Raw genomic sequence first — 6,394 nt, forward strand, 5'->3', positions numbered from 1 at the left:
CCTCAACCCTCAATCCTCAATCCTCAATCCTTAATCATCAGTCCTCAATCCTCAATCCTCAACCCTCAAGCCTCAATCCTGAATTCTCGACCCTCAATAAAAAATCCTCAATTCTCAGCTTTCAATACTCAATCCTCAATCTACAATCTTCAAATCTCAGTTCCCAAACATCAATTCTCAACACTCTATCCTCAACACTCAGTCCTCAATCTTCAATGCTCAATCCTCAATTCACAACACTTAATCCTCAACCCTTAGCCGTCAGCCCTCAATCCTGAATCCTCAGTCCACAAGAATCATTCTTCAATCCTCATTCCTCAGCCATCAATCCTCAATCCTGAATCCTCTATCCTCAATTCTCAAGCGTCAATAGAAAATCCACAGTTGTCTGTCTTCAATACTCAATCCTGAATCTTCAACCTTCAAATCTCAATTCTTAACCATCAGTCCTCAAAACTCAATCCTGAACACACAGTCCTCAATCTAGAATCTTCAAATCTCAATACAGAAACATCAATTCTCAACACTCAAACCTCATCCATCAATCCTCATTCCTCGATCCTCAACACTCAATCCTCAATCCTCAATCCTCAATCCTCAATCCTCAATCGTCAGTTCTCAATCCTCAACCATCAATACTCAATTCTTAATCCCCAGTCCTCAATCCTCTATCGTCAATCCTCAAACCTCATCCTTCAATGCTCAACCCTTAATCCTCAATCCTCAATCCTCAATCCCCAATTTTCAATCCGCAATAGAATATCCTCAATTCTCAGTTTTCGATACCCATTCCTCAATCTTCAATCGTCAGTCCTCAATCCTCAATCTTGAACCCTCTATCCTCAATCCTCAGTCCTCGATACTCAGTCTTCAATCCTCTATCCTCAATTCTCCGTCCTCAATCCTCAACCCTCAATCCACAATCCTCAATCCTCAATCCTCAATCCCCAAAATTCAATTGTCAATCCTCAACTCTCAAACATCAGTCCTCAATCCTCCACCCTCAATTCTCAAACCTCAATCTTCAACATCAATCCTCAATCCCAAATCTTCAATCCTCAATCTTCAACGCTCAATTCTCAACCCACAGTCTCAACCATCAATTCTCAATCCTCAATCCTCAATTTTCAATCCTCAATAGAATATCCTCAATTCTGAGTTTTCAATACTCAATCCGCTATCTACAATCTTCATATCTCAGTTCCCAAACATCAAATCTCAACACTCTATGCTCAACAGTCAGTAATCAACCTTCAATCAACAACCCTCAAACCTCAATCTTCAATCCTCAATCCTCAATCCTCAACCCTGAATCTTCAAACCTCAGTAATCAACCCTCAATACTCAATCCCCAATCCTCAATCATCAATTCTCAATCCTCAATCATCAATCCTCAATACTCAATCCTCAACCCTTTGTCCTCAGTCTTCAATGCTCAATCCTCATTCCTCAATCTTCGATCCTCACTCACAGATTCCTCAATCCTCAGCCCTCAACCCTCAGCAATCAGCCCTCAATCTTCAGTCCTCTATCCCCAATCCTCAATCATCAATTATCAATCCTAAATCCTCAAACTTCAACCTCAATCCTCAATCCTGAAACATGAATACACAATTCTCAATCTTCAATCCTCAAACCTCAATCGTCAATCCTCAATCCTCAACCCTGAGTCCTCAATCCTCAATACTCAATCTTCAATCCTTTATCCGCCATCCTCAATTCTCAATCCTCAATACTCAATACTCGATCCTGAATCTTCAGTCCTCAATCCCCAATATTCAATCCTCAATCGTCAATCCTCAAACCTCAACCTTCAATCCTGAACCCTTAATCCACAATCGTCAATCATCAAACATCAACATACAATCCTCAGCCCTTAATCCTCGATCCTCAATCCACAATCCTCAATCCTCAATAGAATATCCTCAATTCTCAGTTTTCAATACTCAGTCCTCAATCTTCAATCGTCAGTCCTCAATCCTCAATCTTTAACCCTCAATCCTCAATCCTCAATCCTCAATCCTCAATACTCAATTCTCGGCGCTCAATAAAAAATCCTCAATTCGCAGTTTTCAATACTCAATCCTCAATCTACAATCTTCAAATCTCAGTTCCCAAACATCAATTCTCAACACTCTATCCTCAACACTCTGTCCTCAATCTTCAATCAACAATCCTCAAACCTCAATCTTCAATCCTCAATCCTCAATCCTCAAGACTCAATCCTCATTCCTCAGTCCACGACACTCAATCTTCAATCCTCAATACTCAATCGTCAATCCTCAATCCTCAACCATCAATCCTCTGTCCTCAATCCTCATTCCTCAGTCCTCAATCTTCATCCATCAATCATCAATCCTCAATCTTCAATCCTGAATCCTCAATCCTCAACCCTCAATCCTCAACCCTCAGTAATAAACCCTCAATCCTCAGTCCTCAATCCCATATCCTCAATCGGCAATTCTCAATCCTCAACCGCCAATCCTCAATTCTCAATCCCCAATCCTCAATCCTCAATCGCCAATCCTCAAACATCAACCTACAATCTTCAACCCTTAATCGTCAATCCTCAATCCTCATTCCTCAATCTTCAACCCTCAATCCTCAATCCTCAATCATCAACCCTCAATCCTCAACCCTCAGTAATCAACCCTCAATCCTCAGTCCTCAATCCTCAATCCCCAATCCTCAATCCTCAATCGTCAATCCTCAAACCTCAACCTTCAATCCTCAACCCTTAATCCTCAGTCCTCAATCCTCAATCCTCAATCCTCAATCCTCAACCCACAATCCCCAAACGTCAATACTCAATCATCAAACATCAATCCTCAATCCTCAGTCCCCAATCCTCAATCCTCAATCGTCAATCCTCAAACCTCAACCTTCAATCCTCAACCCTTAGTCCTCAATCCTCAATCCTCAAACCTCAATCCTCAACCATCAATCCTCAATCCTCAATCCTCAATACTCAATCCTCAACCCTCTGTCCTCAGACTTCAATTCTCAATGCGCAATCCTCTATCTTCAATCCTCAATCGCCATTCCTCAATCCTCAACCCTCAACCCTCAGTAATCAACCCTCAATCCTCAATCCTTAATCATTAGTCCTCAAACCTCAATCGTCAATCCTCAATCCTCAACCCTGAGTCCTCAATCCTCAATACTCAATCTTCAATCCTTTATCCGCCATCCTCAATTCTCAATCCTCAATACTCAATACTCGATCCTGAATCTTCAGTCCTCAATCCCCAATATTCAATCCTCAATCGTCAATCCTCAAACCTCAACCTTCAATCCTCAACCCTTAATCCACAATCGTCAATCATCAAACATCAACCTACAATCCTCAGCCCTTAATCCTCGATCCTCAATCCACAATCCTCAATCCTGAATTTTCAATCCTCAATAGAATATCCTCAATTCTCAGTTTTCAATACTCAGTCCTCAATCTTCAATCGTCAGTCCTCAATCCTCAATCTTTAACCCTCAATCCTCAATCCTCAATCCTCAATACTCAATTCTCGGCGCTCAATAAAAAATCCTCAATTCACAGTTTTCAATACTCAACCCTCAATCTACAATCTTCAAATCTCAGTTCCCAAACATCAATTCTCAACACTCTATCCTCAACACTCAGTCCTCAATCTTCAATCAACAATCCTCAAACCTCAATCTTCAATCCTCAATCCTCAATCCTCAAGACTCAATCCTCATTCCTCAGTCCACGACACTCAATCTTCAATCCTCAATACTCAATCGTCAATCCTCAATCCTCAACCATCAATCCTCTGTCCTCAATCCTCATTCCTCAGTCCTCAATCTTCATCCATCAATCATCAATCCTCAATCTTCAATCCTGAATCCTCAATCCTCAACCCTCAATCCTCAACCCTCAGTAATAAACCCTCAATCCTCAGTCCTCAATCCCATATCCTCAATCGGCAATTCTCAATCCTCAACCGCCAATCCTCAATTCTCAATCCCCAATCCTCAATCCTCAATCGCCAATCCTCAAACATCAACCTACAATCTTCAACCCTTAATCGTCAATCCTCAATCCTCATTCCTCAATCTTCAACCCTCAATCCTCAATCCTCAATCATCAACCCTCAATCCTCAACCCTCAGTAATCAACCCTCAATCCTCAGTCCTCAATCCTCAATCCCCAATCCTCAATCCTCAATCGTCAATCCTCAAACCTCAACCTTCAATCCTCAACCCTCAATCCTCAGTCCTCAATCCTCAATCCTCAATCCTCAATCCTCAACCCACAATCGCCAAACGTCAATACTCAATCATCAAACATCAATCCTCAATCCTCAGTCCCCAATCCTCAATCCTCAATCCTCAATCCTCAATCCTCAATCCTCAACCGTCAATACTCAATCCTCAACCATCAATCCTCAATCCACAATCCCCAATCATCAATCCTTAATCGTCAATCCTCAAACAGCAACCTTCAATCCTCAACCCTTAATCCTCAATCCTCAATCCTCAAACCTCAATCCTCAACCATCAATCCTCAATCCTCAATCCTCAATACTCAATCCTCAACCCTCTGTCCTCAGACTTCAATTCTCAATGCGCAATCCTCTATCTTCAATCCTCAATCGCCATTACTCAATCCTCAACCCTCAACCCTCAGTAATCAACCCTCAATCCTCAATCCTTAATCATTAGTCCTCAATCCTCAATCCTCAACCCTCAAGTCTCAATCCTCAATTCTCGACCCTCAATAAAAAATCCCCAATTGTCAGTTTTCAATACTCAATCCTCAATCTACAATCTTCAAATCTCAGTTCCCAAACATCAATTCTCAACACTCTATCCTCAACACTCAGTCCTCAATCTTCAATCAACAATCCAAAAACCTCAATCCTCAATCATCAATTCTCAATCCTCAATGTTCAATCCTCAACACTCAATCCTCAATGCTCAACCCTCAATCCTCTATCCTCAATCCACAATCCTCAATCCTCATCCTCAATCCTCAATCGTCAATCCTCAATCATCAACCATCAATACTCGATTCTCAATCCCCAATCCTGAATCGTCAATCGTCAATCGTCAAACCTCAACCTTCAATCCTCAGCCCTTAATCTTCAATCCTCAATCCTCAATCCTCAATCCTCAGTCCTCAATCGTCAATCATCAATCCTCAATCCTCAATCCCCAATCCTGAATTCTCATCCTTCAATCCTCAATCCGCAACCAGCAATCCTCAATTCTCAACACTCAATCCTCAAACCTCATCCTCAATCTTCAATCCTCAAACCTCAATACTCAATCCACAATCCCCAATCGTCAAACCTCAATCCTCGATTCTCAATCCTCAATCCTCAATCTTCAACACTCAATCCCCAATCCTCAGTCCTCTGTCCTCAATCCTCAATGCTCAATATTGAATTGTCAATCCTCAATACTCAAACCTCAATCCTCAACCCTCAGTCCTCAATTCTCAATCCTCAATCCTCAATCCTCATTCCTCAAACTTCAATCCTCAATATTCAATGCTCAATCCTCAATTCACAACACTCAATCCTCAGCTATCAGTACACAATACTCAATGCTTAATCCTGAATACTCAATCTTCAATCCTCAATCCTCAACCATCAATCCTCAATCCTCAATCCTCAATACTTAATCCTCAACACTCTGTCCTCAGTCTTCAATACTCAATCCTCAATCCTCAACCTTCAATCCTCAATTCCCAATCCTCAATCCTCAACCCGCAACCCTCAGTAATCAGCACACAATCTTCAGTCCTCAATCCCCAATCCTCAATCCTCAATTATCAACCACAAATCCTCAAACTTCGACCTCAATCCTCAATCTTGAAACATGAATACACAATTCTCAATCTTCAATCCTCAAACCTCAATCGTCAATACTCAGTCCTCAACCCTGAGTCCTCAGTCCTCAATCCTCAATACTCATGCTTGAATCCTTCATCCGCAATCGTCAATCCTCAATCCTCTATCCTCAATCCTCCGTCCTCAAACCTCAATCCTCAATACTCAATACTCGATCCTCAATCTTCAGTACTCAGTCCCCAATCCTCAATACTCAATCGTCAATCCTCATACTTCAACCTTCAATCCTCAACTCTTAATCCTCAATCCTCAATCCTCAATACTCAATACTCAATTTTCAATCCTCAATAGAATATCCTCAATTATCAGTTTTCAATGCTCAGTCCTGAATCTTCAATCGTCGGTCCTCAATCCTCAATCTACAACCCTCAGTCCTCAATCCTCAGTCCACGACACTCAATCTTCAATCCTCAACCCTCAATCGTCAAACCTCAATCCTCAATCCTCAATTCTCAATCCTCAATCCTCAATCTTCAACCCTCAATCCCCAATCCTCAGTCCTCAGTGCTCAATCCTCAATC

Source organism: Calliopsis andreniformis, unplaced genomic scaffold (assembly GCF_051401765.1).
Source record: "Calliopsis andreniformis isolate RMS-2024a unplaced genomic scaffold, iyCalAndr_principal scaffold0114, whole genome shotgun sequence".
Taxonomy (NCBI): Eukaryota; Metazoa; Arthropoda; class Insecta; order Hymenoptera; family Andrenidae; genus Calliopsis; species Calliopsis andreniformis.